This window comes from Nuphar pumila, chromosome 1, assembly GCF_984573655.1.
Source record: "Nuphar pumila chromosome 1, dmNupPumi1.hap1.1, whole genome shotgun sequence".
NCBI classification, from domain to species: domain Eukaryota; kingdom Viridiplantae; phylum Streptophyta; class Magnoliopsida; order Nymphaeales; family Nymphaeaceae; genus Nuphar; species Nuphar pumila.
This window is the reverse complement of record NC_143249.1, coordinates 161,695,607-161,721,120: the sequence shown is the minus strand read 5'-3', so window position 1 is coordinate 161,721,120 and position 25,514 is coordinate 161,695,607. Positions and strand designations below refer to the sequence as shown.

At 57.5% G+C, this 25,514-nt stretch overlaps 46 non-coding genes and 1 pseudogene across 46 annotated transcripts; all 47 read right to left on the bottom strand.

Moving 5' to 3' along the window:
- Positions 1-409: 409 nt before the first annotated feature.
- Positions 410-528, bottom strand: LOC149849905 (5S ribosomal RNA). The gene has a single exon (XR_016427260.1). It is a non-coding gene; the product is annotated as a 5S ribosomal RNA (ribosomal RNA).
- A 423-nt stretch (positions 529-951) lies between these two features.
- On the bottom strand, positions 952-1,070 carry LOC149849904 (5S ribosomal RNA). Its single transcript, XR_016426382.1, has one exon. It is a non-coding gene; the product is annotated as a 5S ribosomal RNA (ribosomal RNA).
- A 422-nt stretch (positions 1,071-1,492) lies between these two features.
- LOC149849903 (5S ribosomal RNA) lies at positions 1,493-1,611 on the bottom strand (annotated as a pseudogene).
- A 410-nt stretch (positions 1,612-2,021) lies between these two features.
- LOC149849902 (5S ribosomal RNA) lies at positions 2,022-2,140 on the bottom strand. The gene has a single exon (XR_016434773.1). It is a non-coding gene; the product is annotated as a 5S ribosomal RNA (ribosomal RNA).
- A 423-nt stretch (positions 2,141-2,563) lies between these two features.
- On the bottom strand, positions 2,564-2,682 carry LOC149849901 (5S ribosomal RNA). Its single transcript, XR_016436965.1, has one exon. It is a non-coding gene; the product is annotated as a 5S ribosomal RNA (ribosomal RNA).
- Positions 2,683-3,092: 410 nt separating this feature from the next.
- Positions 3,093-3,211, bottom strand: LOC149849900 (5S ribosomal RNA). Its single transcript, XR_016434771.1, has one exon. It is a non-coding gene; the product is annotated as a 5S ribosomal RNA (ribosomal RNA).
- A 422-nt stretch (positions 3,212-3,633) lies between these two features.
- On the bottom strand, positions 3,634-3,752 carry LOC149849899 (5S ribosomal RNA). Its single transcript, XR_016434768.1, has one exon. It is a non-coding gene; the product is annotated as a 5S ribosomal RNA (ribosomal RNA).
- Positions 3,753-4,175: 423 nt separating this feature from the next.
- On the bottom strand, positions 4,176-4,294 carry LOC149849898 (5S ribosomal RNA). The gene has a single exon (XR_016434767.1). It is a non-coding gene; the product is annotated as a 5S ribosomal RNA (ribosomal RNA).
- A 423-nt stretch (positions 4,295-4,717) lies between these two features.
- LOC149849897 (5S ribosomal RNA) lies at positions 4,718-4,836 on the bottom strand. Its single transcript, XR_016426380.1, has one exon. It is a non-coding gene; the product is annotated as a 5S ribosomal RNA (ribosomal RNA).
- Positions 4,837-5,259: 423 nt separating this feature from the next.
- On the bottom strand, positions 5,260-5,378 carry LOC149849896 (5S ribosomal RNA). Its single transcript, XR_016426374.1, has one exon. It is a non-coding gene; the product is annotated as a 5S ribosomal RNA (ribosomal RNA).
- A 422-nt stretch (positions 5,379-5,800) lies between these two features.
- On the bottom strand, positions 5,801-5,919 carry LOC149849895 (5S ribosomal RNA). Its single transcript, XR_016426118.1, has one exon. It is a non-coding gene; the product is annotated as a 5S ribosomal RNA (ribosomal RNA).
- A 410-nt stretch (positions 5,920-6,329) lies between these two features.
- On the bottom strand, positions 6,330-6,448 carry LOC149849894 (5S ribosomal RNA). Its single transcript, XR_016434766.1, has one exon. It is a non-coding gene; the product is annotated as a 5S ribosomal RNA (ribosomal RNA).
- Positions 6,449-6,871: 423 nt separating this feature from the next.
- LOC149849893 (5S ribosomal RNA) lies at positions 6,872-6,990 on the bottom strand. Its single transcript, XR_016436954.1, has one exon. It is a non-coding gene; the product is annotated as a 5S ribosomal RNA (ribosomal RNA).
- A 410-nt stretch (positions 6,991-7,400) lies between these two features.
- Positions 7,401-7,519, bottom strand: LOC149849892 (5S ribosomal RNA). Its single transcript, XR_016434765.1, has one exon. It is a non-coding gene; the product is annotated as a 5S ribosomal RNA (ribosomal RNA).
- Positions 7,520-7,941: 422 nt separating this feature from the next.
- Positions 7,942-8,060, bottom strand: LOC149849891 (5S ribosomal RNA). Its single transcript, XR_016434762.1, has one exon. It is a non-coding gene; the product is annotated as a 5S ribosomal RNA (ribosomal RNA).
- A 423-nt stretch (positions 8,061-8,483) lies between these two features.
- Positions 8,484-8,602, bottom strand: LOC149849890 (5S ribosomal RNA). Its single transcript, XR_016434760.1, has one exon. It is a non-coding gene; the product is annotated as a 5S ribosomal RNA (ribosomal RNA).
- Positions 8,603-9,025: 423 nt separating this feature from the next.
- Positions 9,026-9,144, bottom strand: LOC149849889 (5S ribosomal RNA). The gene has a single exon (XR_016426362.1). It is a non-coding gene; the product is annotated as a 5S ribosomal RNA (ribosomal RNA).
- A 423-nt stretch (positions 9,145-9,567) lies between these two features.
- LOC149849888 (5S ribosomal RNA) lies at positions 9,568-9,686 on the bottom strand. Its single transcript, XR_016434759.1, has one exon. It is a non-coding gene; the product is annotated as a 5S ribosomal RNA (ribosomal RNA).
- Positions 9,687-10,109: 423 nt separating this feature from the next.
- LOC149849887 (5S ribosomal RNA) lies at positions 10,110-10,228 on the bottom strand. Its single transcript, XR_016436943.1, has one exon. It is a non-coding gene; the product is annotated as a 5S ribosomal RNA (ribosomal RNA).
- Positions 10,229-10,638: 410 nt separating this feature from the next.
- LOC149849886 (5S ribosomal RNA) lies at positions 10,639-10,757 on the bottom strand. The gene has a single exon (XR_016426009.1). It is a non-coding gene; the product is annotated as a 5S ribosomal RNA (ribosomal RNA).
- Positions 10,758-11,167: 410 nt separating this feature from the next.
- Positions 11,168-11,286, bottom strand: LOC149849885 (5S ribosomal RNA). The gene has a single exon (XR_016434758.1). It is a non-coding gene; the product is annotated as a 5S ribosomal RNA (ribosomal RNA).
- Positions 11,287-11,709: 423 nt separating this feature from the next.
- Positions 11,710-11,828, bottom strand: LOC149849884 (5S ribosomal RNA). Its single transcript, XR_016427254.1, has one exon. It is a non-coding gene; the product is annotated as a 5S ribosomal RNA (ribosomal RNA).
- A 423-nt stretch (positions 11,829-12,251) lies between these two features.
- LOC149849883 (5S ribosomal RNA) lies at positions 12,252-12,370 on the bottom strand. The gene has a single exon (XR_016434450.1). It is a non-coding gene; the product is annotated as a 5S ribosomal RNA (ribosomal RNA).
- Positions 12,371-12,792: 422 nt separating this feature from the next.
- LOC149849882 (5S ribosomal RNA) lies at positions 12,793-12,911 on the bottom strand. The gene has a single exon (XR_016436097.1). It is a non-coding gene; the product is annotated as a 5S ribosomal RNA (ribosomal RNA).
- Positions 12,912-13,321: 410 nt separating this feature from the next.
- Positions 13,322-13,440, bottom strand: LOC149849881 (5S ribosomal RNA). The gene has a single exon (XR_016434757.1). It is a non-coding gene; the product is annotated as a 5S ribosomal RNA (ribosomal RNA).
- A 423-nt stretch (positions 13,441-13,863) lies between these two features.
- On the bottom strand, positions 13,864-13,982 carry LOC149849880 (5S ribosomal RNA). Its single transcript, XR_016436932.1, has one exon. It is a non-coding gene; the product is annotated as a 5S ribosomal RNA (ribosomal RNA).
- A 410-nt stretch (positions 13,983-14,392) lies between these two features.
- LOC149849879 (5S ribosomal RNA) lies at positions 14,393-14,511 on the bottom strand. The gene has a single exon (XR_016434756.1). It is a non-coding gene; the product is annotated as a 5S ribosomal RNA (ribosomal RNA).
- A 422-nt stretch (positions 14,512-14,933) lies between these two features.
- On the bottom strand, positions 14,934-15,052 carry LOC149849878 (5S ribosomal RNA). The gene has a single exon (XR_016434753.1). It is a non-coding gene; the product is annotated as a 5S ribosomal RNA (ribosomal RNA).
- A 423-nt stretch (positions 15,053-15,475) lies between these two features.
- On the bottom strand, positions 15,476-15,594 carry LOC149849877 (5S ribosomal RNA). Its single transcript, XR_016434751.1, has one exon. It is a non-coding gene; the product is annotated as a 5S ribosomal RNA (ribosomal RNA).
- A 423-nt stretch (positions 15,595-16,017) lies between these two features.
- On the bottom strand, positions 16,018-16,136 carry LOC149849876 (5S ribosomal RNA). The gene has a single exon (XR_016426351.1). It is a non-coding gene; the product is annotated as a 5S ribosomal RNA (ribosomal RNA).
- Positions 16,137-16,559: 423 nt separating this feature from the next.
- Positions 16,560-16,678, bottom strand: LOC149849875 (5S ribosomal RNA). Its single transcript, XR_016434748.1, has one exon. It is a non-coding gene; the product is annotated as a 5S ribosomal RNA (ribosomal RNA).
- Positions 16,679-17,101: 423 nt separating this feature from the next.
- Positions 17,102-17,220, bottom strand: LOC149849874 (5S ribosomal RNA). The gene has a single exon (XR_016436921.1). It is a non-coding gene; the product is annotated as a 5S ribosomal RNA (ribosomal RNA).
- A 410-nt stretch (positions 17,221-17,630) lies between these two features.
- LOC149849873 (5S ribosomal RNA) lies at positions 17,631-17,749 on the bottom strand. The gene has a single exon (XR_016426006.1). It is a non-coding gene; the product is annotated as a 5S ribosomal RNA (ribosomal RNA).
- A 410-nt stretch (positions 17,750-18,159) lies between these two features.
- On the bottom strand, positions 18,160-18,278 carry LOC149849872 (5S ribosomal RNA). The gene has a single exon (XR_016434746.1). It is a non-coding gene; the product is annotated as a 5S ribosomal RNA (ribosomal RNA).
- Positions 18,279-18,701: 423 nt separating this feature from the next.
- On the bottom strand, positions 18,702-18,820 carry LOC149849871 (5S ribosomal RNA). The gene has a single exon (XR_016427253.1). It is a non-coding gene; the product is annotated as a 5S ribosomal RNA (ribosomal RNA).
- A 423-nt stretch (positions 18,821-19,243) lies between these two features.
- Positions 19,244-19,362, bottom strand: LOC149849870 (5S ribosomal RNA). The gene has a single exon (XR_016434447.1). It is a non-coding gene; the product is annotated as a 5S ribosomal RNA (ribosomal RNA).
- Positions 19,363-19,784: 422 nt separating this feature from the next.
- On the bottom strand, positions 19,785-19,903 carry LOC149849869 (5S ribosomal RNA). Its single transcript, XR_016436086.1, has one exon. It is a non-coding gene; the product is annotated as a 5S ribosomal RNA (ribosomal RNA).
- Positions 19,904-20,313: 410 nt separating this feature from the next.
- Positions 20,314-20,432, bottom strand: LOC149849868 (5S ribosomal RNA). Its single transcript, XR_016434744.1, has one exon. It is a non-coding gene; the product is annotated as a 5S ribosomal RNA (ribosomal RNA).
- Positions 20,433-20,855: 423 nt separating this feature from the next.
- On the bottom strand, positions 20,856-20,974 carry LOC149849867 (5S ribosomal RNA). The gene has a single exon (XR_016436899.1). It is a non-coding gene; the product is annotated as a 5S ribosomal RNA (ribosomal RNA).
- A 410-nt stretch (positions 20,975-21,384) lies between these two features.
- Positions 21,385-21,503, bottom strand: LOC149849866 (5S ribosomal RNA). Its single transcript, XR_016434743.1, has one exon. It is a non-coding gene; the product is annotated as a 5S ribosomal RNA (ribosomal RNA).
- A 422-nt stretch (positions 21,504-21,925) lies between these two features.
- LOC149849865 (5S ribosomal RNA) lies at positions 21,926-22,044 on the bottom strand. Its single transcript, XR_016434741.1, has one exon. It is a non-coding gene; the product is annotated as a 5S ribosomal RNA (ribosomal RNA).
- A 423-nt stretch (positions 22,045-22,467) lies between these two features.
- Positions 22,468-22,586, bottom strand: LOC149849864 (5S ribosomal RNA). Its single transcript, XR_016434738.1, has one exon. It is a non-coding gene; the product is annotated as a 5S ribosomal RNA (ribosomal RNA).
- A 423-nt stretch (positions 22,587-23,009) lies between these two features.
- LOC149849863 (5S ribosomal RNA) lies at positions 23,010-23,128 on the bottom strand. Its single transcript, XR_016426312.1, has one exon. It is a non-coding gene; the product is annotated as a 5S ribosomal RNA (ribosomal RNA).
- Positions 23,129-23,551: 423 nt separating this feature from the next.
- On the bottom strand, positions 23,552-23,670 carry LOC149849862 (5S ribosomal RNA). The gene has a single exon (XR_016434736.1). It is a non-coding gene; the product is annotated as a 5S ribosomal RNA (ribosomal RNA).
- A 423-nt stretch (positions 23,671-24,093) lies between these two features.
- Positions 24,094-24,212, bottom strand: LOC149849861 (5S ribosomal RNA). The gene has a single exon (XR_016436888.1). It is a non-coding gene; the product is annotated as a 5S ribosomal RNA (ribosomal RNA).
- A 410-nt stretch (positions 24,213-24,622) lies between these two features.
- Positions 24,623-24,741, bottom strand: LOC149849860 (5S ribosomal RNA). The gene has a single exon (XR_016426005.1). It is a non-coding gene; the product is annotated as a 5S ribosomal RNA (ribosomal RNA).
- A 410-nt stretch (positions 24,742-25,151) lies between these two features.
- LOC149849859 (5S ribosomal RNA) lies at positions 25,152-25,270 on the bottom strand. The gene has a single exon (XR_016434735.1). It is a non-coding gene; the product is annotated as a 5S ribosomal RNA (ribosomal RNA).
- Between the last annotated feature and the right edge of the window lie 244 nt (positions 25,271-25,514).

The window sequence follows — 25,514 nt, the reverse complement described above, 5'->3', positions numbered from 1 at the left end:
GAAAAAATGCTCTTATGCCTCACGCGGGAGCCGTGGGGGCCGCAACGCACGAACCGACTAGCCGTCATAAAAACGGCCCCGAAAAACGCCCGAAATGAGCTTAAACGGCATCCGAAACGGTCCCGAACCGACTTCGTCTGTTCGTCACGTCGTAGCCAGCGGAACGTGCTTTCCGTGGGCAGGAAAATCGCCGAATTTCGACATCGGCGTGCCAAGTTACGGTCCGGCGAGCCGGAACTGCTGCGTTTGTCGCACGCCGCGGCTCGTGTCGGGTGCCGGCGCTGCGGCGCGCAAGGCGAGGGTGAAAGGGAAGCAGAAGACCTCGATGGATCAGATACGGTGTGTTGCGGGAAGTGAAAAGAAGGTCGGAGGTTGGTGCCGACGACAAAAAAGCGCCGAAGGCAAAAAGAGAGTGCAACACAAGGACTTCCCAGGAGGTCACCCATCCCAGTACTACTCTCGCCCAAGCACGCTTAACTTCAGAGTTCTGATGGGATCCGGTGCTTTAGTGCTGGTATGATCGCACCCGTTACATGTTGCGCGAAAAAATGCTCTTATGCCTCACGCGGGAGCCGTGGGGGCCGCAACGTACGAACCGACTAGCCGTCATAAAAACGGCCCCGAAAAACGCCCGAAATGAGCTTAAACGGCATCCGAAACGGTCCCGAACCGACTTCGTCTGTTCGCCACGTCGTAGCCAGCGGAACGAGCTTTCCGTGGCCACGAAAATCGCCGAATTCCGACATCGGTGTGCCAAGTTACAGTCCAGAGAGCCGGAACTGCTGCTTTTGTCGCACGCCGCGGCTCGTGTCGGGTGCGGGCGCTGCGGCGCGCAAGGCGAGGGTGAAAGGGAAGCAGAAGACCTTGATGGATCAGATACGGTGTGTTGCGGTAAGTGAAAAGAAGGTCGGAGGTTGGTGCCGACGACAAAAAAGCGCCGAAGGTAAATAGAGAGTGCAACACGAGGACTTCCCAGGAGGTCACCCATTCCAGTACTACTCTCGCCCAAGCACGCTTAACTTCGGAGTTCTGATGGGATCCGGTGCTTTAGTGCTGGTATGATCGCACCCGTTACATGTTGCGCGAAAAAATGCTCTTATGCCTCACGCGGAAGCCGTGGGGGCCGCAACGCACAAACCGACTAGCCGTCATAGAAACGCCCCGAAAAACGCCCGAAACGAGCTTAAACGGCATCTGAAACGGTCCCGAACCGACTTCGTCTGTTCGTCACGTCGTAGCCAGCGTAACGTGCTTTCCGTGGCCAGGAAAATCGCCGAATTTCGACATCGGCGTGCCAAGTTACGGTCCGGCGAGCCGGAACTGCTGCGTTTGTCGCACGCCGCGGCTCGTGTCGGGTGCCGGCGCTGCGGCGCGCAAGGCGAGGGTGAAAGGGAAGCAGAAGACCTCGATGGATCAGATACGGTGTGTTGCGGGAAGTGAAAAGAAGGTCGGAGGTTGGTGCCGACGACAAAAAAGCGCCGAAGGCAAAAAGAGAGTGCAACAAAAGGACTTCTCAGGAGGTCACCCATCCCAGTACTACTCTTGCTCAAGCACGCTTAACTTCAGAGTTCTGATGGGATCCAGTGCTTTAGTGCTGGTATGATCGCACCCGTTACATGTTGCGCGAAAAAATGCTCTTATGCCTCACGCGGGCGCCGTGGGGGCCGCAACGCACAAACCGACTAGCCGTCATAGAAACGCCCGAAATGAGCTTAAACGGCATCTGAAACGGTCCCGAACCGACTTCGTCTGTTCGTCACGTCGTAGCCAGCGGAACGAGCTTTCCGTGGCCAGGAAAATCGCCGAATTTCGACATCGGCGTGCCAAGTTACGGTCCGGCGAGCCGGAACTGCTGCGTTTGTCGCACGCCGCGGCTCGTGTCGGGTGCCGGCGCTGCGGCGTGCAAGGCGAGGGTGAAAGGGAAGCAGAAGACCTCGATGGATCAGATACGGTGTGTTGCGGGAAGTGAAAAGAAGGTCGGAGGTTGGTGCCGACGACAAAAAAGCGCCGAAGGCAAAAAGAGAGTGCAACACGAGGACTTCCCAGGAGGTCACCCATCCCAGTACTACTCTCGCCCAAGCACGCTTAACTTCAGAGTTCTGATGGGATCCGGTGCTTTAGTGCTAGTGTGATCGCACCCGTTACATGTTGCGCGAAAAAATGCTCTTATGCCTCACGCGGGAGCCGTGGGGGCCGCAACGCACGAACCGACTAGCCGTCATAAAAACGGCCCCGAAAAACGCCCGAAATGAGCTTAAACGGCATCCGAAACGGTCCCGAACCGACGTCGTCTGTTCGTCACGTCGTAGCCAGCGGAACGTGCTTTCCGTGGGCAGGAAAATCGCCGAATTTCGACATCGGCGTGCCAAGTTACGGTCCGGCGAGCCGGAACTGCTGCGTTTGTCGCACGCCGCGGCTCGTGTCGGGTGCCGGCGCTGCGGCGCGCAAGGCGAGGGTGAAAGGGAAGCAGAAGACCTCGATGGATCAGATACGGTGTGTTGCGGGAAGTGAAAAGAAGGTCGGAGGTTGGTGCCGACGACAAAAAAGCGCCGAAGGCAAAAAGAGAGTGCAACACAAGGACTTCCCAGGAGGTCACCCATCCCAGTACTACTCTCGCTCAAGCACGCTTAACTTCAGAGTTCTGATGGGATCCGGTGCTTTAGTGCTGGTATGATCGCACCCGTTACATGTTGCGCGAAAAAATGCTCTTATGCCTCACGCGGGAGCCGTGGGGGCCGCAACGCACAAACCGACTAGTCATCATAGAAACGCCCGAAATGATCTTAAACGGCATCTAAAACGGTCCCGAACCGACTTCGTCTGTTCGTCACGTCGTAGCCAGCGGAACGAGCTTTCCGTGGCCAGGAAAATCGCCGAATTTCGACATCGGCGTGCCAAGTTACGGTCTGGCGAGCCGGAACTGCTGCGTTTGTCGCACGCCGCGGCTCGTGTCGGGTGCCGGCGCTGCGGCGCGCAAGGCGAGGGTGAAAGGGAAGCAGAAGACCTCGATGGATCAGATACGGTGTGTTGCGGGAAGTGAAAAGAAGGTCGGAGGTTGGTGCCGACGACAAAAAAGCGCCGAAGGCAAAAAGAGAGTGCAACACGAGGACTTCCCAGGAGGTCACCCATCCCAGTACTACTCTCGCCCAAGCACGCTTAACTTCAGAGTTCTGATGGGATCCGGTGCTTTAGTGCTAGTGTGATCGCACCCGTTACATGTTGCGCCAAAAAATGCTCTTATGCCTCACGCGGGAGCCGTGGGGGCCGCAACGCACGAACCGACTAGCCGTCATAAAAACAGCCCCGAAAAACGCCCGAAATGAGCTTAAACGGCATCCGAAACGGTCCTGAACCGACTTCGTCTGTTCGCCACGTCGTAGCCAGCGGAACGAGCTTTCCGTGGCCACGAAAATCGCCGAATTCCGACATCGGTGTGCCAAGTTACAGTCCGGAGAGCCGGAACTGCTGCTTTTGTCGCACGCCGCGGCTCGTGTCGGGTGCGGGCGCTGCGGCGCGCAAGGCGAGGGTGAAAGGGAAGCAGAAGACCTCGATGGATCAGATACGGTGTGTTGCGGTAAGTGAAAAGAAGGTCGGAGGTTGGTGCCGACGACAAAAAGCGCCGAAGGCAAAAAGAGAGTGCAACACGAGGACTTCCCAGGAGGTCACCCATCCCAGTACTACTCTCGCCCAAGCACGCTTAACTTCAGAGTTCTGATGGGATCCGGTGCTTTAGTGCTAGTGTGATCGCACCCGTTACATGTTGCGCGAAAAAATGCTCTTATGCCTCACGCGGGAGCCGTGGGGGCCGCAACGCACGAACCGACTAGCCGTCATAAAAACGGCCCCGAAAAACGCCCGAAATGAGCTTAAACGGCATCCGAAACGGTCCCGAACCGACTTCGTCTGTTCGTCACGTCGTAGCGAGCGGAACGTGCTTTCCGTGGGCAGGAAAATCGCCGAATTTCGACATCGGCGTGCCAAGTTACGGTCCGGCGAGCCGGAACTGCTGCGTTTGTCGCACGCCGCGGCTCGTGTCGGGTGTCGGCGCTGCGGCGCGCAAGGCGAGGGTGAAAGGGAAGCAGAAGACCTCGATGGATCAGATACGGTGTGTTGCGGGAAGTGAAAAGAAGGTCGGAGGTTGGTGCCGACGACAAAAAAGCGCCGAAGGCAAAAAGAGAGTGCAACACGAGGACTTCCCAGGAGGTCACCCATCCCAGTACTACTCTCGCCCAAGCACGCTTAACTTCAGAGTTCTGATGGGATCCGGTGCTTTAGTGCTAGTGTGATCGCACCCGTTACATGTTGCGCGAAAAAATGCTCTTATGCCTCACGCGGGAGCCGTGGGGGCCGCAACGTACGAACCGACTAGCCGTCATAAAAACGGCCCCGAAAAACGCCCGAAATGAGCTTAAACGGCATCCGAAACGGTCCCGAACCGACTTCGACTGTTCGCCACGTCGTAGCCAGCGGAACGAGCTTTCCGTGGCCACGAAAATCGCCGAATTCCGACATCGGTGTGCCAAGTTACAGTCCAGAGAGCCGGAACTGCTGCTTTTGTCGCACGCCGCGGCTCGTGTCGGGTGCGGGCGCTGCGGCGCGCAAGGCGAGGGTGAAAGGGAAGCAGAAGACCTTGATGGATCAGATACGGTGTGTTGCGGTAAGTGAAAAGAAGGTCGGAGGTTGGTGCCGACGACAAAAAAGCGCCGAAGGTAAATAGAGAGTGCAACACGAGGACTTCCCAGGAGGTCACCCATTCCAGTACTACTCTCGCCCAAGCACGCTTAACTTCGGAGTTCTGATGGGATCCGGTGCTTTAGTGCTGGTATGATCGCACCCGTTACATGTTGCGCGAAAAAATGCTCTTATGCCTCACGCGGGAGCCGTGGGGGCCGCAACGCACGAACCGACTAGCCGTCATAGAAACGGCCCCGAAAAACGCCCGAAACGAGCTTAAACGGCATCCGAAACGGTCCCGAACCGACTTCGTCTGTTCGCCACGTCGTAGCCAGCGGAACGAGCTTTCCGTGGCCACGAAAATCGCCGAATTCCGACATCGGTGTGCCAAGTTACAGTCCAGAGAGCCGGAACTGCTGCTTTTGTCGCACGCCGCGGCTCGTGTCGGGTGCGGGCGCTGCGGCGCGCAAGGCGAGGGTGAAAGGGAAGCAGAAGACCTTGATGGATCAGATACGGTGTGTTGCGGTAAGTGAAAAGAAGGTCGGAGGTTGGTGCCGACGACAAAAAAGCGCCGAAGGTAAATAGAGAGTGCAACACGAGGACTTCCCAGGAGGTCACCCATTCCAGTACTACTCTCGCCCAAGCACGCTTAACTTCGGAGTTCTGATGGGATCCGGTGCTTTAGTGCTGGTATGATCGCACCCGTTACATGTTGCGCGAAAAAATGCTCTTATGCCTCACGCGGAAGCCGTGGGGGCCGCAACGCACAAACCGACTAGCCGTCATAGAAACGCCCCGAAAAACGCCCGAAACGAGCTTAAACGGCATCTGAAACGGTCCCGAACCGACTTCGTCTGTTCGTCACGTCGTAGCCAGCGGAACGTGCTTTCCGTGGCCAGGAAAATCGCCGAATTTCGACATCGGCGTGCCAAGTTACGGTCCGGCGAGCCGGAACTGCTGCGTTTGTCGCACGCCGCGGCTCGTGTCGGGTGCCGGCGCTGCGGCGCGCAAGGCGAGGGTGAAAGGGAAGCAGAAGACCTCGATGGATCAGATACGGTGTGTTGCGGGAAGTGAAAAGAAGGTCGGAGGTTGGTGCCGACGACAAAAAAGCGCCGAAGGCAAAAAGAGAGTGCAACAAAAGGACTTCTCAGGAGGTCACCCATCCCAGTACTACTCTTGCTCAAGCACGCTTAACTTCAGAGTTCTGATGGGATCCGGTGCTTTAGTGCTGGTATGATCGCACCCGTTACATGTTGCGCGAAAAAATGCTCTTATGCCTCACGCGGGCGCCGTGGGGGCCGCAACGCACAAACCGACTAGCCGTCATAGAAACGCCCGAAATGAGCTTAAACGGCATCTGAAACGGTCCCGAACCGACTTCGTCTGTTCGTCACGTCGTAGCCAGCGGAACGAGCTTTCCGTGGCCAGGAAAATCGCCGAATTTCGACATCGGCGTGCCAAGTTACGGTCCGGCGAGCCGGAACTGCTGCGTTTGTCGCACGCCGCGGCTCGTGTCGGGTGCCGGCGCTGCGGCGTGCAAGGCGAGGGTGAAAGGGAAGCAGAAGACCTCGATGGATCAGATACGGTGTGTTGCGGGAAGTGAAAAGAAGGTCGGAGGTTGGTGCCGACGACAAAAAAGCGCCGAAGGCAAAAAGAGAGTGCAACACGAGGACTTCCCAGGAGGTCACCCATCCCAGTACTACTCTCGCCCAAGCACGCTTAACTTCAGAGTTCTGATGGGATCCGGTGCTTTAGTGCTAGTGTGATCGCACCCGTTACATGTTGCGCGAAAAAATGCTCTTATGCCTCACGCGGGAGCCGTGGGGGCCGCAACGCACGAACCGACTAGCCGTCATAAAAACGGCCCCGAAAAACGCCCGAAATGAGCTTAAACGGCATCCGAAACGGTCCCGAACCGACGTCGTCTGTTCGTCACGTCGTAGCCAGCGGAACGTGCTTTCCGTGGGCAGGAAAATCGCCGAATTTCGACATCGGCGTGCCAAGTTACGGTCCGGCGAGCCGGAACTGCTGCGTTTGTCGCACGCCGCGGCTCGTGTCGGGTGCCGGCGCTGCGGCGCGCAAGGCGAGGGTGAAAGGGAAGCAGAAGACCTCGATGGATCAGATACGGTGTGTTGCGGGAAGTGAAAAGAAGGTCGGAGGTTGGTGCCGACGACAAAAAAGCGCCGAAGGCAAAAAGAGAGTGCAACACAAGGACTTCCCAGGAGGTCACCCATCCCAGTACTACTCTCGCTCAAGCACGCTTAACTTCAGAGTTCTGATGGGATCCGGTGCTTTAGTGCTGGTATGATCGCACCCGTTACATGTTGCGCGAAAAAATGCTCTTATGCCTCACGCGGGAGCCGTGGGGGCCGCAACGCACAAACCGACTAGTCATCATAGAAACGCCCGAAATGATCTTAAACGGCATCTAAAACGGTCCCGAACCGACTTCGTCTGTTCGTCACGTCGTAGCCAGCGGAACGAGCTTTCCGTGGCCAGGAAAATCGCCGAATTTCGACATCGGCGTGCCAAGTTACGGTCTGGCGAGCCGGAACTGCTGCGTTTGTCGCACGCCGCGGCTCGTGTCGGGTGCCGGCGCTGCGGCGCGCAAGGCGAGGGTGAAAGGGAAGCAGAAGACCTCGATGGATCAGATACGGTGTGTTGCGGGAAGTGAAAAGAAGGTCGGAGGTTGGTGCCGACGACAAAAAAGCGCCGAAGGCAAAAAGAGAGTGCAACACGAGGACTTCCCAGGAGGTCACCCATCCCAGTACTACTCTCGCCCAAGCACGCTTAACTTCAGAGTTCTGATGGGATCCGGTGCTTTAGTGCTAGTGTGATCGCACCCGTTACATGTTGCGCCAAAAAATGCTCTTATGCCTCACGCGGGAGCCGTGGGGGCCGCAACGCACGAACCGACTAGCCGTCATAAAAACAGCCCCGAAAAACGCCCGAAATGAGCTTAAACGGCATCCGAAACGGTCCTGAACCGACTTCGTCTGTTCGCCACGTCGTAGCCAGCGGAACGAGCTTTCCGTGGCCACGAAAATCGCCGAATTCCGACATCGGTGTGCCAAGTTACAGTCCGGAGAGCCGGAACTGCTGCTTTTGTCGCACGCCGCGGCTCGTGTCGGGTGCGGGCGCTGCGGCGCGCAAGGCGAGGGTGAAAGGGAAGCAGAAGACCTCGATGGATCAGATACGGTGTGTTGCGGTAAGTGAAAAGAAGGTCGGAGGTTGGTGCCGACGACAAAAAGCGCCGAAGGCAAAAAGAGAGTGCAACACGAGGACTTCCCAGGAGGTCACCCATCCCAGTACTACTCTCGCCCAAGCACGCTTAACTTCAGAGTTCTGATGGGATCCGGTGCTTTAGTGCTAGTGTGATCGCACCCGTTACATGTTGCGCGAAAAAATGCTCTTATGCCTCACGCGGGAGCCGTGGGGGCCGCAACGCACGAACCGACTAGCCGTCATAAAAACGGCCCCGAAAAACGCCCGAAATGAGCTTAAACGGCATCCGAAACGGTCCCGAACCGACTTCGTCTGTTCGTCACGTCGTAGCGAGCGGAACGTGCTTTCCGTGGGCAGGAAAATCGCCGAATTTCGACATCGGCGTGCCAAGTTACGGTCCGGCGAGCCGGAACTGCTGCGTTTGTCGCACGCCGCGGCTCGTGTCGGGTGTCGGCGCTGCGGCGCGCAAGGCGAGGGTGAAAGGGAAGCAGAAGACCTCGATGGATCAGATACGGTGTGTTGCGGGAAGTGAAAAGAAGGTCGGAGGTTGGTGCCGACGACAAAAAAGCGCCGAAGGCAAAAAGAGAGTGCAACACGAGGACTTCCCAGGAGGTCACCCATCCCAGTACTACTCTCGCCCAAGCACGCTTAACTTCAGAGTTCTGATGGGATCCGGTGCTTTAGTGCTAGTGTGATCGCACCCGTTACATGTTGCGCGAAAAAATGCTCTTATGCCTCACGCGGGAGCCGTGGGGGCCGCAACGTACGAACCGACTAGCCGTCATAAAAACGGCCCCGAAAAACGCCCGAAATGAGCTTAAACGGCATCCGAAACGGTCCCGAACCGACTTCGTCTGTTCGCCACGTCGTAGCCAGCGGAACGAGCTTTCCGTGGCCACGAAAATCGCCGAATTCCGACATCGGTGTGCCAAGTTACAGTCCAGAGAGCCGGAACTGCTGCTTTTGTCGCACGCCGCGGCTCGTGTCGGGTGCGGGCGCTGCGGCGCGCAAGGCGAGGGTGAAAGGGAAGCAGAAGACCTTGATGGATCAGATACGGTGTGTTGCGGTAAGTGAAAAGAAGGTCGGAGGTTGGTGCCGACGACAAAAAAGCGCCGAAGGTAAATAGAGAGTGCAACACGAGGACTTCCCAGGAGGTCACCCATTCCAGTACTACTCTCGCCCAAGCACGCTTAACTTCGGAGTTCTGATGGGATCCGGTGCTTTAGTGCTGGTATGATCGCACCCGTTACATGTTGCGCGAAAAAATGCTCTTATGCCTCACGCGGGAGCCGTGGGGGCCGCAACGCACGAACCGACTAGCCGTCATAGAAACGGCCCCGAAAAACGCCCGAAACGAGCTTAAACGGCATCCGAAACGGTCCCGAACCGACTTCGTCTGTTCGCCACGTCGTAGCCAGCGGAACGAGCTTTCCGTGGCCACGAAAATCGCCGAATTCCGACATCGGCGTGCCAAGTTACGGTCCGGCGACCCGGAACTGCTGCGTTTGTCGCACGCCGCGGCTCGTGTCGGGTGCCGGCGCTGCGGCGCGCAAGGCGAGGGTGAAAGGGAAGCAGAAGACCTCGATGGATCAGATACGGTGTGTTGCGGGAAGTGAAAAGAAGGTCGGAGGTTGGTGCCGACGACAAAAAAGCGCCGAAGGCAAAAAGAGAGTGCAACACGAGGACTTCCCAGGAGGTCACCCATCCCAGTACTACTCTCGCCCAAGCACGCTTAACTTCAGAGTTCTGATGGGATCCGGTGCTTTAGTGCTAGTGTGATCGCACCCGTTACATGTTGCGCGAAAAAATGCTCTTATGCCTCACGCGGGAGCCGTGGGGGCCGCAACGCACGAACCGACTAGCCGTCATAAAAACGGCCCCGAAAAACGCCCGAAATGAGCTTAAACGGCATCCGAAACGGTCCCGAACCGACGTCGTCTGTTCGTCACGTCGTAGCCAGCGGAACGTGCTTTCCGTGGGCAGGAAAATCGCCGAATTTCGACATCGGCGTGCCAAGTTACGGTCCGGCGAGCCGGAACTGCTGCGTTTGTCGCACGCCGCGGCTCGTGTCGGGTGCCGGCGCTGCGGCGCGCAAGGCGAGGGTGAAAGGGAAGCAGAAGACCTCGATGGATCAGATACGGTGTGTTGCGGGAAGTGAAAAGAAGGTCGGAGGTTGGTGCCGACGACAAAAAAGCGCCGAAGGCAAAAAGAGAGTGCAACACAAGGACTTCCCAGGAGGTCACCCATCCCAGTACTACTCTCGCTCAAGCACGCTTAACTTCAGAGTTCTGATGGGATCCGGTGCTTTAGTGCTGGTATGATCGCACCCGTTACATGTTGCGCGAAAAAATGCTCTTATGCCTCACGCGGGAGCCGTGGGGGCCGCAACGCACAAACCGACTAGTCATCATAGAAACGCCCGAAATGATCTTAAACGGCATCTAAAACGGTCCCGAACCGACTTCGTCTGTTCGTCACGTCGTAGCCAGCGGAACGAGCTTTCCGTGGCCAGGAAAATCGCCGAATTTCGACATCGGCGTGCCAAGTTACGGTCTGGCGAGCCGGAACTGCTGCGTTTGTCGCACGCCGCGGCTCGTGTCGGGTGCCGGCGCTGCGGCGCGCAAGGCGAGGGTGAAAGGGAAGCAGAAGACCTCGATGGATCAGATACGGTGTGTTGCGGGAAGTGAAAAGAAGGTCGGAGGTTGGTGCCGACGACAAAAAAGCGCCGAAGGCAAAAAGAGAGTGCAACACGAGGACTTCCAAGGAGGTCACCCATCCCAGTACTACTCTCGCCCAAGCACGCTTAACTTCAGAGTTCTGATGGGATCCGGTGCTTTAGTGCTAGTGTGATCGCACCCGTTACATGTTGCGCCAAAAAATGCTCTTATGCCTCACGCGGGCGCCGTGGGGGCCGCAACGCACGAACCGACTAGCCGTCATAGAAACGCCCGAAATGAGCTTAAACGGCATCTGAAACGGTCCCGAACCGACTTCGTCTGTTCGTCACGTCGTAGCCAGCGGAACGAGCTTTCCGTGGCCAGGAAAATCGCCGAATTTCGACATCGGCGTGCCAAGTTACGGTCCGGCGAGCCGGAACTGCTGCGTTTGTCGCACACCGCGGCTCGTGTCGGGTGCCGGCGCTGCGGCGTGCAAGGCGAGGGTGAAAGTGAAGCAGAAGACCTCGATGGATCAGATACGGTGTGTTGCGGGAAGTGAAAAGAAGGTCGGAGGTTGGTGCCGACGACAAAAAAGCGCCGAAGGCAAAAAGAGAGTGCAACACGAGGACTTCCCAGGAGGTCACCCATCCCAGTACTACTCTCGCCCAAGCACGCTTAACTTCAGAGTTCTGATGGGATCCGGTGCTTTAGTGCTAGTGTGATCGCACCCGTTACATGTTGCGCGAAAAAATGCTCTTATGCCTCACGCGGGAGCCGTGGGGGCCGCAACGCACGAACCGACTAGCCGTCATAAAAACGGCCCCGAAAAACGCCCGAAATGAGCTTAAACGGCATCCGAAACGGTCCCGAACCGACTTCGTCTGTTCGTCACGTCGTAGCCAGCGGAACGTGCTTTCCGTGGGCAGGAAAATCGCCGAATTTCGACATCGGCGTGCCAAGTTACGGTCCGGCGAGCCGGAACTGCTGCGTTTGTCGCACGCCGCGGCTCGTGTCGGGTGCCGGCGCTGCGGCGCGCAAGGCGAGGGTGAAAGGGAAGCAGAAGACCTCGATGGATCAGATACGGTGTGTTGCGGGAAGTGAAAAGAAGGTCGGAGGTTGGTGCCGACGACAAAAAAGCGCCGAAGGCAAAAAGAGAGTGCAACACAAGGACTTCCCAGGAGGTCACCCATCCCAGTACTACTCTCGCCCAAGCACGCTTAACTTCAGAGTTCTGATGGGATCCGGTGCTTTAGTGCTGGTATGATCGCACCCGTTACATGTTGCGCGAAAAAATGCTCTTATGCCTCACGCGGGAGCCGTGGGGGCCGCAACGTACGAACCGACTAGCCGTCATAAAAACGGCCCCGAAAAACGCCCGAAATGAGCTTAAACGGCATCCGAAACGGTCCCGAACCGACTTCGTCTGTTCGCCACGTCGTAGCCAGCGGAACGAGCTTTCCGTGGCCACGAAAATCGCCGAATTCCGACATCGGTGTGCCAAGTTACAGTCCAGAGAGCCGGAACTGCTGCTTTTGTCGCACGCCGCGGCTCGTGTCGGGTGCGGGCGCTGCGGCGCGCAAGGCGAGGGTGAAAGGGAAGCAGAAGACCTTGATGGATCAGATACGGTGTGTTGCGGTAAGTGAAAAGAAGGTCGGAGGTTGGTGCCGACGACAAAAAAGCGCCGAAGGTAAATAGAGAGTGCAACACGAGGACTTCCCAGGAGGTCACCCATTCCAGTACTACTCTCGCCCAAGCACGCTTAACTTCGGAGTTCTGATGGGATACGGTGCTTTAGTGCTGGTATGATCGCACCCGTTACATGTTGCGCGAAAAAATGCTCTTATGCCTCACGCGGAAGCCGTGGGGGCCGCAACGCACAAACCGACTAGCCGTCATAGAAACGCCCCGAAAAACGCCCGAAACGAGCTTAAACGGCATCTGAAACGGTCCCGAACCGACTTCGTCTGTTCGTCACGTCGTAGCCAGCGGAACGTGCTTTCCGTGGCCAGGAAAATCGCCGAATTTCGACATCGGCGTGCCAAGTTACGGTCCGGCGAGCCGGAACTGCTGCGTTTGTCGCACGCCGCGGCTCGTGTCGGGTGCCGGCGCTGCGGCGCGCAAGGCGAGGGTGAAAGGGAAGCAGAAGACCTCGATGGATCAGATACGGTGTGTTGCGGGAAGTGAAAAGAAGGTCGGAGGTTGGTGCCGACGACAAAAAAGCGCCGAAGGCAAAAAGAGAGTGCAACACAAGGACTTCTCAGGAGGTCACCCATCCCAGTACTACTCTTGCTCAAGCACGCTTAACTTCAGAGTTCTGATGGGATCCGGTGCTTTAGTGCTGGTATGATCGCACCCGTTACATGTTGCGCGAAAAAATGCTCTTATGCCTCACGCGGGCGCCGTGGGGGCCGCAACGCACAAACCGACTAGCCGTCATAGAAACGCCCGAAATGAGCTTAAACGGCATCTGAAACGGTCCCGAACCGACTTCGTCTGTTCGTCACGTCGTAGCCAGCGGAACGAGCTTTCCGTGGCCAGGAAAATCGCCGAATTTCGACATCGGCGTGCCAAGTTACGGTCCGGCGAGCCGGAACTGCTGCGTTTGTCGCACGCCGCGGCTCGTGTCGGGTGCCGGCGCTGCGGCGTGCAAGGCGAGGGTGAAAGGGAAGCAGAAGACCTCGATGGATCAGATACGGTGTGTTGCGGGAAGTGAAAAGAAGGTCGGAGGTTGGTGCCGACGACAAAAAAGCGCCGAAGGCAAAAAGAGAGTGCAACACGAGGACTTCCCAGGAGGTCACCCATCCCAGTACTACTCTCGCCCAAGCACGCTTAACTTCAGAGTTCTGATGGGATCCGGTGCTTTAGTGCTAGTGTGATCGCACCCGTTACATGTTGCGCGAAAAAATGCTCTTATGCCTCACGCGGGAGCCGTGGGGGCCGCAACGCACGAACCGACTAGCCGTCATAAAAACGGCCCCGAAAAACGCCCGAAATGAGCTTAAACGGCATCCGAAACGGTCCCGAACCGACGTCGTCTGTTCGTCACGTCGTAGCCAGCGGAACGTGCTTTCCGTGGGCAGGAAAATCGCCGAATTTCGACATCGGCGTGCCAAGTTACGGTCCGGCGAGCCGGAACTGCTGCGTTTGTCGCACGCCGCGGCTCGTGTCGGGTGCCGGCGCTGCGGCGCGCAAGGCGAGGGTGAAAGGGAAGCAGAAGACCTCGATGGATCAGATACGGTGTGTTGCGGGAAGTGAAAAGAAGGTCGGAGGTTGGTGCCGACGACAAAAAAGCGCCGAAGGCAAAAAGAGAGTGCAACACAAGGACTTCCCAGGAGGTCACCCATCCCAGTACTACTCTCGCTCAAGCACGCTTAACTTCAGAGTTCTGATGGGATCCGGTGCTTTAGTGCTGGTATGATCGCACCCGTTACATGTTGCGCGAAAAAATGCTCTTATGCCTCACGCGGGAGCCGTGGGGGCCGCAACGCACAAACCGACTAGTCATCATAGAAACGCCCGAAATGATCTTAAACGGCATCTAAAACGGTCCCGAACCGACTTCGTCTGTTCGTCACGTCGTAGCCAGCGGAACGAGCTTTCCGTGGCCAGGAAAATCGCCGAATTTCGACATCGGCGTGCCAAGTTACGGTCTGGCGAGCCGGAACTGCTGCGTTTGTCGCACGCCGCGGCTCGTGTCGGGTGCCGGCGCTGCGGCGCGCAAGGCGAGGGTGAAAGGGAAGCAGAAGACCTCGATGGATCAGATACGGTGTGTTGCGGGAAGTGAAAAGAAGGTCGGAGGTTGGTGCCGACGACAAAAAAGCGCCGAAGGCAAAAAGAGAGTGCAACACGAGGACTTCCCAGGAGGTCACCCATCCCAGTACTACTCTCGCCCAAGCACGCTTAACTTCAGAGTTCTGATGGGATCCGGTGCTTTAGTGCTAGTGTGATCGCACCCGTTACATGTTGCGCCAAAAAATGCTCTTATGCCTCACGCGGGAGCCGTGGGGGCCGCAACGCACGAACCGACTAGCCGTCATAAAAACAGCCCCGAAAAACGCCCGAAATGAGCTTAAACGGCATCCGAAACGGTCCTGAACCGACTTCGTCTGTTCGCCACGTCGTAGCCAGCGGAACGAGCTTTCCGTGGCCACGAAAATCGCCGAATTCCGACATCGGTGTGCCAAGTTACAGTCCGGAGAGCCGGAACTGCTGCTTTTGTCGCACGCCGCGGCTCGTGTCGGGTGCGGGCGCTGCGGCGCGCAAGGCGAGGGTGAAAGGGAAGCAGAAGACCTCGATGGATCAGATACGGTGTGTTGCGGTAAGTGAAAAGAAGGTCGGAGGTTGGTGCCGACGACAAAAAGCGCCGAAGGCAAAAAGAGAGTGCAACACGAGGACTTCCCAGGAGGTCACCCATCCCAGTACTACTCTCGCCCAAGCACGCTTAACTTCAGAGTTCTGATGGGATCCGGTGCTTTAGTGCTAGTGTGATCGCACCCGTTACATGTTGCGCGAAAAAATGCTCTTATGCCTCACGCGGGAGCCGTGGGGGCCGCAACGCACGAACCGACTAGCCGTCATAAAAACGGCCCCGAAAAACGCCCGAAATGAGCTTAAACGGCATCCGAAACGGTCCCGAACCGACTTCGTCTGTTCGTCACGTCGTAGCGAGCGGAACGTGCTTTCCGTGGGCAGGAAAATCGCCGAATTTCGACATCGGCGTGCCAAGTTACGGTCCGGCGAGCCGGAACTGCTGCGTTTGTCGCACGCCGCGGCTCGTGTCGGGTGTCGGCGCTGCGGCGCGCAAGGCGAGGGTGAAAGGGAAGCAGAAGACCTCGATGGATCAGATACGGTGTGTTGCGGGAAGTGAAAAGAAGGTCGGAGGTTGGTGCCGACGACAAAAAAGCGCCGAAGGCAAAAAGAGAGTGCAACACGAGGACTTCCCAGGAGGTCACCCATCCCAGTACTACTCTCGCCCAAGCACGCTTAACTTCAGAGTTCTGATGGGATCCGGTGCTTTAGTGCTAGTGTGATCGCACCCGTTACATGTTGCGCGAAAAAATGCTCTTATGCCTCACGCGGGAGCCGTGGGGGCCGCAACGTACGAACCGACTAGCCGTCATAAAAACGGCCCCGAAAAACGCCCGAAATGAGCTTAAACGGCATCCGAAACGGTCCCGAACCGACTTCGTCTGTTCGCCACGTCGTAGCCAGCGGAACGAGCTTTCCGTGGCCACGAAAATCGCCGAATTCCGACATCGGTGTGCCAAGTTACAGTCCAGAGAGCCGGAACTGCTGCTTTTGTCGCACGCCGCGGCTCGTGTCGGGTGCGGGCGCTGCGGCGCGCAAGGCGAGGGTGAAAGGGAAGCAGAAGACCTTGATGGATCAGATACGGTGTGTTGCGGTAAGTGAAAAGAAGGTCGGAGGTTGGTGCCGACGACAAAAAAGCGCCGAAGGTAAATAGAGAGTGCAACACGAGGACTTCCCAGGAGGTCACCCATTCCAGTACTACTCTCGCCCAAGCACGCTTAACTTCGGAGTTCTGATGGGATCCGGTGCTTTAGTGCTGGTATGATCGCACCCGTTACATGTTGCGCGAAAAAATGCTCTTATGCCTCACGCGGGAGCCGTGGGGGCCGCAACGCACGAACCGACTAGCCGTCATAGAAACGGCCCCGAAAAACGCCCGAAACGAGCTTAAACGGCATCCGAAACGGTCCCGAACCGACTTCGTCTGTTCGCCACGTCGTAGCCAGCGGAACGAGCTTTCCGTGGCCACGAAAATCGCCGAATTCCGACATCGGCGTGCCAAGTTACGGTCCGGCGACCCGGAACTGCTGCGTTTGTCGCACGCCGCGGCTCGTGTCGGGTGCCGGCGCTGCGGCGCGCAAGGCGAGGGTGAAAGGGAAGCAGAAGACCTCGATGGATCAGATACGGTGTGTTGCGGGAAGTGAAAAGAAGGTCGGAGGTTGGTGCCGACGACAAAAAAGCGCCGAAGGCAAAAAGAGAGTGCAACACGAGGACTTCCCAGGAGGTCACCCATCCCAGTACTACTCTCGCCCAAGCACGCTTAACTTCAGAGTTCTGATGGGATCCGGTGCTTTAGTGCTAGTGTGATCGCACCCGTTACATGTTGCGCGAAAAAATGCTCTTATGCCTCACGCGGGAGCCGTGGGGGCCGCAACGCACGAACCGACTAGCCGTCATAAAAACGGCCCCGAAAAACGCCCGAAATGAGCTTAAACGGCATCCGAAACGGTCCCGAACCGACGTCGTCTGTTCGTCACGTCGTAGCCAGCGGAACGTGCTTTCCGTGGGCAGGAAAATCGCCGAATTTCGACATCGGCGTGCCAAGTTACGGTCCGGCGAGCCGGAACTGCTGCGTTTGTCGCACGCCGCGGCTCGTGTCGGGTGCCGGCGCTGCGGCGCGCAAGGCGAGGGTGAAAGGGAAGCAGAAGACCTCGATGGATCAGATACGGTGTGTTGCGGGAAGTGAAAAGAAGGTCGGAGGTTGGTGCCGACGACAAAAAAGCGCCGAAGGCAAAAAGAGAGTGCAACACAAGGACTTCCCAGGAGGTCACCCATCCCAGTACTACTCTCGCTCAAGCACGCTTAACTTCAGAGTTCTGATGGGATCCGGTGCTTTAGTGCTGGTATGATCGCACCCGTTACATGTTGCGCGAAAAAATGCTCTTATGCCTCACGCGGGAGCCGTGGGGGCCGCAACGCACAAACCGACTAGTCATCATAGAAACGCCCGAAATGATCTTAAACGGCATCTAAAACGGTCCCGAACCGACTTCGTCTGTTCGTCACGTCGTAGCCAGCGGAACGAGCTTTCCGTGGCCAGGAAAATCGCCGAATTTCGACATCGGCGTGCCAAGTTACGGTCTGGCGAGCCGGAACTGCTGCGTTTGTCGCACGCCGCGGCTCGTGTCGGGTGCCGGCGCTGCGGCGCGCAAGGCGAGGGTGAAAGGGAAGCAGAAGACCTCGATGGATCAGATACGGTGTGTTGCGGGAAGTGAAAAGAAGGTCGGAGGTTGGTGCCGACGACAAAAAAGCGCCGAAGGCAAAAAGAGAGTGCAACACGAGGACTTCCAAGGAGGTCACCCATCCCAGTACTACTCTCGCCCAAGCACGCTTAACTTCAGAGTTCTGATGGGATCCGGTGCTTTAGTGCTAGTGTGATCGCACCCGTTACATGTTGCGCCAAAAAATGCTCTTATGCCTCACGCGGGCGCCGTGGGGGCCGCAACGCACGAACCGACTAGCCGTCATAGAAACGCCCGAAATGAGCTTAAACGGCATCTGAAACGGTCCCGAACCGACTTCGTCTGTTCGTCACGTCGTAGCCAGCGGAACGAGCTTTCCGTGGCCAGGAAAATCGCCGAATTTCGACATCGGCGTGCCAAGTTACGGTCCGGCGAGCCGGAACTGCTGCGTTTGTCGCACACCGCGGCTCGTGTCGGGTGCCGGCGCTGCGGCGTGCAAGGCGAGGGTGAAAGTGAAGCAGAAGACCTCGATGGATCAGATACGGTGTGTTGCGGGAAGTGAAAAGAAGGTCGGAGGTTGGTGCCGACGACAAAAAAGCGCCGAAGGCAAAAAGAGAGTGCAACACGAGGACTTCCCAGGAGGTCACCCATCCCAGTACTACTCTCGCCCAAGCACGCTTAACTTCAGAGTTCTGATGGGATCCGGTGCTTTAGTGCTAGTGTGATCGCACCCGTTACATGTTGCGCGAAAAAATGCTCTTATGCCTCACGCGGGAGCCGTGGGGGCCGCAACGCACGAACCGACTAGCCGTCATAAAAACGGCCCCGAAAAACGCCCGAAATGAGCTTAAACGGCATCCGAAACGGTCCCGAACCGACTTCGTCTGTTCGTCACGTCGTAGCCAGCGGAACGTGCTTTCCGTGGGCAGGAAAATCGCCGAATTTCGACATCGGCGTGCCAAGTTACGGTCCGGCGAGCCGGAACTGCTGCGTTTGTCGCACGCCGCGGCTCGTGTCGGGTGCCGGCGCTGCGGCGCGCAAGGCGAGGGTGAAAGGGAAGCAGAAGACCTCGATGGATCAGATACGGTGTGTTGCGGGAAGTGAAAAGAAGGTCGGAGGTTGGTGCCGACGACAAAAAAGCGCCGAAGGCAAAAAGAGAGTGCAACACAAGGACTTCCCAGGAGGTCACCCATCCCAGTACTACTCTCGCCCAAGCACGCTTAACTTCAGAGTTCTGATGGGATCCGGTGCTTTAGTGCTGGTATGATCGCACCCGTTACATGTTGCGCGAAAAAATGCTCTTATGCCTCACGCGGGAGCCGTGGGGGCCGCAACGTACGAACCGACTAGCCGTCATAAAAACGGCCCCGAAAAACGCCCGAAATGAGCTTAAACGGCATCCGAAACGGTCCCGAACCGACTTCGTCTGTTCGCCACGTCGTAGCCAGCGGAACGAGCTTTCCGTGGCCACGAAAATCGCCGAATTCCGACATCGGTGTGCCAAGTTACAGTCCAGAGAGCCGGAACTGCTGCTTTTGTCGCACGCCGCGGCTCGTGTCGGGTGCGGGCGCTGCGGCGCGCAAGGCGAGGGTGAAAGGGAAGCAGAAGACCTTGATGGATCAGATACGGTGTGTTGCGGTAAGTGAAAAGAAGGTCGGAGGTTGGTGCCGACGACAAAAAAGCGCCGAAGGTAAATAGAGAGTGCAACACGAGGACTTCCCAGGAGGTCACCCATTCCAGTACTACTCTCGCCCAAGCACGCTTAACTTCGGAGTTCTGATGGGATACGGTGCTTTAGTGCTGGTATGATCGCACCCGTTACATGTTGCGCGAAAAAATGCTCTTATGCCTCACGCGGAAGCCGTGGGGGCCGCAACGCACAAACCGACTAGCCGTCATAGAAACGCCCCGAAAAACGCCCGAAACGAGCTTAAACGGCATCTGAAACGGTCCCGAACCGACTTCGTCTGTTCGTCACGTCGTAGCCAGCGGAACGTGCTTTCCGTGGCCAGGAAAATCGCCGAATTTCGACATCGGCGTGCCAAGTTACGGTCCGGCGAGCCGGAACTGCTGCGTTTGTCGCACGCCGCGGCTCGTGTCGGGTGCCGGCGCTGCGGCGCGCAAGGCGAGGGTGAAAGGGAAGCAGAAGACCTCGATGGATCAGATACGGTGTGTTGCGGGAAGTGAAAAGAAGGTCGGAGGTTGGTGCCGACGACAAAAAAGCGCCGAAGGCAAAAAGAGAGTGCAACACAAGGACTTCTCAGGAGGTCACCCATCCCAGTACTACTCTTGCTCAAGCACGCTTAACTTCAGAGTTCTGATGGGATCCGGTGCTTTAGTGCTGGTATGATCGCACCCGTTACATGTTGCGCGAAAAAATGCTCTTATGCCTCACGCGGGCGCCGTGGGGGCCGCAACGCACAAACCGACTAGCCGTCATAGAAACGCCCGAAATGAGCTTAAACGGCATCTGAAACGGTCCCGAACCGACTTCGTCTGTTCGTCACGTCGTAGCCAGCGGAACGAGCTTTCCGTGGCCAGGAAAATCGCCGAATTTCGACATCGGCGTGCCAAGTTACGGTCCGGCGAGCCGGAACTGCTGCGTTTGTCGCACGCCGCGGCTCGTGTCGGGTGCCGGCGCTGCGGCGTGCAAGGCGAGGGTGAAAGGGAAGCAGAAGACCTCGATGGATCAGATACGGTGTGTTGCGGGAAGTGAAAAGAAGGTCGGAGGTTGGTGCCGACGACAAAAAAGCGCCGAAGGCAAAAAGAGAGTGCAACACGAGGACTTCCCAGGAGGTCACCCATCCCAGTACTACTCTCGCCCAAGCACGCTTAACTTCAGAGTTCTGATGGGATCCGGTGCTTTAGTGCTAGTGTGATCGCACCCGTTACATGTTGCGCGAAAAAATGCTCTTATGCCTCACGCGGGAGCCGTGGGGGCCGCAACGCACGAACCGACTAGCCGTCATAAAAACGGCCCCGAAAAACGCCCGAAATGAGCTTAAACGGCATCCGAAACGGTCCCGAACCGACGTCGTCTGTTCGTCACGTCGTAGCCAGCGGAACGTGCTTTCCGTGGGCAGGAAAATCGCCGAATTTCGACATCGGCGTGCCAAGTTACGGTCCGGCGAGCCGGAACTGCTGCGTTTGTCGCACGCCGCGGCTCGTGTCGGGTGCCGGCGCTGCGGCGCGCAAGGCGAGGGTGAAAGGGAAGCAGAAGACCTCGATGGATCAGATACGGTGTGTTGCGGGAAGTGAAAAGAAGGTCGGAGGTTGGTGCCGACGACAAAAAAGCGCCGAAGGCAAAAAGAGAGTGCAACACAAGGACTTCCCAGGAGGTCACCCATCCCAGTACTACTCTCGCTCAAGCACGCTTAACTTCAGAGTTCTGATGGGATCCGGTGCTTTAGTGCTGGTATGATCGCACCCGTTACATGTTGCGCGAAAAAATGCTCTTATGCCTCACGCGGGAGCCGTGGGGGCCGCAACGCACAAACCGACTAGTCATCATAGAAACGCCCGAAATGATCTTAAACGGCATCTAAAACGGTCCCGAACCGACTTCGTCTGTTCGTCACGTCGTAGCCAGCGGAACGAGCTTTCCGTGGCCAGGAAAATCGCCGAATTTCGACATCGGCGTGCCAAGTTACGGTCTGGCGAGCCGGAACTGCTGCGTTTGTCGCACGCCGCGGCTCGTGTCGGGTGCCGGCGCTGCGGCGCGCAAGGCGAGGGTGAAAGGGAAGCAGAAGACCTCGATGGATCAGATACGGTGTGTTGCGGGAAGTGAAAAGAAGGTCGGAGGTTGGTGCCGACGACAAAAAAGCGCCGAAGGCAAAAAGAGAGTGCAACACGAGGACTTCCCAGGAGGTCACCCATCCCAGTACTACTCTCGCCCAAGCACGCTTAACTTCAGAGTTCTGATGGGATCCGGTGCTTTAGTGCTAGTGTGATCGCACCCGTTACATGTTGCGCCAAAAAATGCTCTTATGCCTCACGCGGGAGCCGTGGGGGCCGCAACGCACGAACCGACTAGCCGTCATAAAAACAGCCCCGAAAAACGCCCGAAATGAGCTTAAACGGCATCCGAAACGGTCCTGAACCGACTTCGTCTGTTCGCCACGTCGTAGCCAGCGGAACGAGCTTTCCGTGGCCACGAAAATCGCCGAATTCCGACATCGGTGTGCCAAGTTACAGTCCGGAGAGCCGGAACTGCTGCTTTTGTCGCACGCCGCGGCTCGTGTCGGGTGCGGGCGCTGCGGCGCGCAAGGCGAGGGTGAAAGGGAAGCAGAAGACCTCGATGGATCAGATACGGTGTGTTGCGGTAAGTGAAAAGAAGGTCGGAGGTTGGTGCCGACGACAAAAAGCGCCGAAGGCAAAAAGAGAGTGCAACACGAGGACTTCCCAGGAGGTCACCCATCCCAGTACTACTCTCGCCCAAGCACGCTTAACTTCAGAGTTCTGATGGGATCCGGTGCTTTAGTGCTAGTGTGATCGCACCCGTTACATGTTGCGCGAAAAAATGCTCTTATGCCTCACGCGGGAGCCGTGGGGGCCGCAACGCACGAACCGACTAGCCGTCATAAAAACGGCCCCGAAAAACGCCCGAAATGAGCTTAAACGGCATCCGAAACGGTCCCGAACCGACTTTGTCTGTTCGTCACGTCGTAGCGAGCGGAACGTGCTTTCCGTGGGCAGGAAAATCGCCGAATTTCGACATCGGCGTGCCAAGTTACGGTCCGGCGAGCCGGAACTGCTGCGTTTGTCGCACGCCGCGGCTCGTGTCGGGTGTCGGCGCTGCGGCGCGCAAGGCGAGGGTGAAAGGGAAGCAGAAGACCTCGATGGATCAGATACGGTGTGTTGCGGGAAGTGAAAAGAAGGTCGGAGGTTGGTGCCGACGACAAAAAAGCGCCGAAGGCAAAAAGAGAGTGCAACACGAGGACTTCCCAGGAGGTCACCCATCCCAGTACTACTCTCGCCCAAGCACGCTTAACTTCAGAGTTCTGATGGGATCCGGTGCTTTAGTGCTAGTGTGATCGCACCCGTTACATGTTGCGCGAAAAAATGCTCTTATGCCTCACGCGGGAGCCGTGGGGGCCGCAACGTACGAACCGACTAGCCGTCATAAAAACGGCCCCGAAAAACGCCCGAAATGAGCTTAAACGGCATCCGAAACGGTCCCGAACCGACTTCGTCTGTTCGCCACGTCGTAGCCAGCGGAACGAGCTTTCCGTGGCCACGAAAATCGCCGAATTCCGACATCGGTGTGCCAAGTTACAGTCCAGAGAGCCGGAACTGCTGCTTTTGTCGCACGCCGCGGCTCGTGTCGGGTGCGGGCGCTGCGGCGCGCAAGGCGAGGGTGAAAGGGAAGCAGAAGACCTTGATGGATCAGATACGGTGTGTTGCGGTAAGTGAAAAGAAGGTCGGAGGTTGGTGCCGACGACAAAAAAGCGCCGAAGGTAAATAGAGAGTGCAACACGAGGACTTCCCAGGAGGTCACCCATTCCAGTACTACTCTCGCCCAAGCACGCTTAACTTCGGAGTTCTGATGGGATCCGGTGCTTTAGTGCTGGTATGATCGCACCCGTTACATGTTGCGCGAAAAAATGCTCTTATGCCTCACGCGGGAGCCGTGGGGGCCGCAACGCACGAACCGACTAGCCGTCATAGAAACGGCCCCGAAAAACGCCCGAAACGAGCTTAAACGGCATCCGAAACGGTCCCGAACCGACTTCGTCTGTTCGCCACGTCGTAGCCAGCGGAACGAGCTTTCCGTGGCCACGAAAATCGCCGAATTCCGACATCGGCGTGCCAAGTTACGGTCCGGCGACCCGGAACTGCTGCGTTTGTCGCACGCCGCGGCTCGTGTCGGGTGCCGGCGCTGCGGCGCGCAAGGCGAGGGTGAAAGGGAAGCAGAAGACCTCGATGGATCAGATACGGTGTGTTGCGGGAAGTGAAAAGAAGTTCGGAGGTTGGTGCCGACGACAAAAAAGCGCCGAAGGCAAAAAGAGAGTGCAACACGAGGACTTCCCAGGAGGTCACCCATCCCAGTACTACTCTCGCCCAAGCACGCTTAACTTCAGAGTTCTGATGGGATCCGGTGCTTTAGTGCTAGTGTGATCGCACCCGTTACATGTTGCGCGAAAAAATGCTCTTATGCCTCACGCGGGAGCCGTGGGGGCCGCAACGCACGAACCGACTAGCCGTCATAAAAACGGCCCCGAAAAACGCCCGAAATGAGCTTAAACGGCATCCGAAACGGTCCCGAACCGACGTCGTCTGTTCGTCACGTCGTAGCCAGCGGAACGTGCTTTCCGTGGGCAGGAAAATCGCCGAATTTCGACATCGGCGTGCCAAGTTACGGTCCGGCGAGCCGGAACTGCTGCGTTTGTCGCACGCCGCGGCTCGTGTCGGGTGCCGGCGCTGCGGCGCGCAAGGCGAGGGTGAAAGGGAAGCAGAAGACCTCGATGGATCAGATACGGTGTGTTGCGGGAAGTGAAAAGAAGGTCGGAGGTTGGTGCCGACGACAAAAAAGCGCCGAAGGCAAAAAGAGAGTGCAACACAAGGACTTCCCAGGAGGTCACCCATCCCAGTACTACTCTCGCTCAAGCACGCTTAACTTCAGAGTTCTGATGGGATCCGGTGCTTTAGTGCTGGTATGATCGCACCCGTTACATGTTGCGCGAAAAAATGCTCTTATGCCTCACGCGGGAGCCGTGGGGGCCGCAACGCACAAACCGACTAGTCATCATAGAAACGCCCGAAATGATCTTAAACGGCATCTAAAACGGTCCCGAACCGACTTCGTCTGTTCGTCACGTCGTAGCCAGCGGAACGAGCTTTCCGTGGCCAGGAAAATCGCCGAATTTCGACATCGGCGTGCCAAGTTACGGTCTGGCGAGCCGGAACTGCTGCGTTTGTCGCACGCCGCGGCTCGTGTCGGGTGCCGGCGCTGCGGCGCGCAAGGCGAGGGTGAAAGGGAAGCAGAAGACCTCGATGGATCAGATACGGTGTGTTGCGGGAAGTGAAAAGAAGGTCGGAGGTTGGTGCCGACGACAAAAAAGCGCCGAAGGCAAAAAGAGAGTGCAACACGAGGACTTCCAAGGAGGTCACCCATCCCAGTACTACTCTCGCCCAAGCACGCTTAACTTCAGAGTTCTGATGGGATCCGGTGCTTTAGTGCTAGTGTGATCGCACCCGTTACATGTTGCGCCAAAAAATGCTCTTATGCCTCACGCGGGCGCCGTGGGGGCCGCAACGCACGAACCGACTAGCCGTCATAGAAACGCCCGAAATGAGCTTAAACGGCATCTGAAACGGTCCCGAACCGACTTCGTCTGTTCGTCACGTCGTAGCCAGCGGAACGAGCTTTCCGTGGCCAGGAAAATCGCCGAATTTCGACATCGGCGTGCCAAGTTACGGTCCGGCGAGCCGGAACTGCTGCGTTTGTCGCACACCGCGGCTCGTGTCGGGTGCCGGCGCTGCGGCGTGCAAGGCGAGGGTGAAAGTGAAGCAGAAGACCTCGATGGATCAGATACGGTGTGTTGCGGGAAGTGAAAAGAAGGTCGGAGGTTGGTGCCGACGACAAAAAAGCGCCGAAGGCAAAAAGAGAGTGCAACACGAGGACTTCCCAGGAGGTCACCCATCCCAGTACTACTCTCGCCCAAGCACGCTTAACTTCAGAGTTCTGATGGGATCCGGTGCTTTAGTGCTAGTGTGATCGCACCCGTTACATGTTGCGCGAAAAAATGCTCTTATGCCTCACGCGGGAGCCGTGGGGGCCGCAACGCACGAACCGACTAGCCGTCATAAAAACAGCCCCGAAAAACGCCCGAAATGAGCTTAAACGGCATCCGAAACGGTCCCGAACCGACTTCGTCTGTTCGTCACGTCGTAGCCAGCGGAACGTGCTTTCCGTGGGCAGGAAAATCGCCGAATTTCGACATCGGCGTGCCAAGTTACGGTCCGGCGA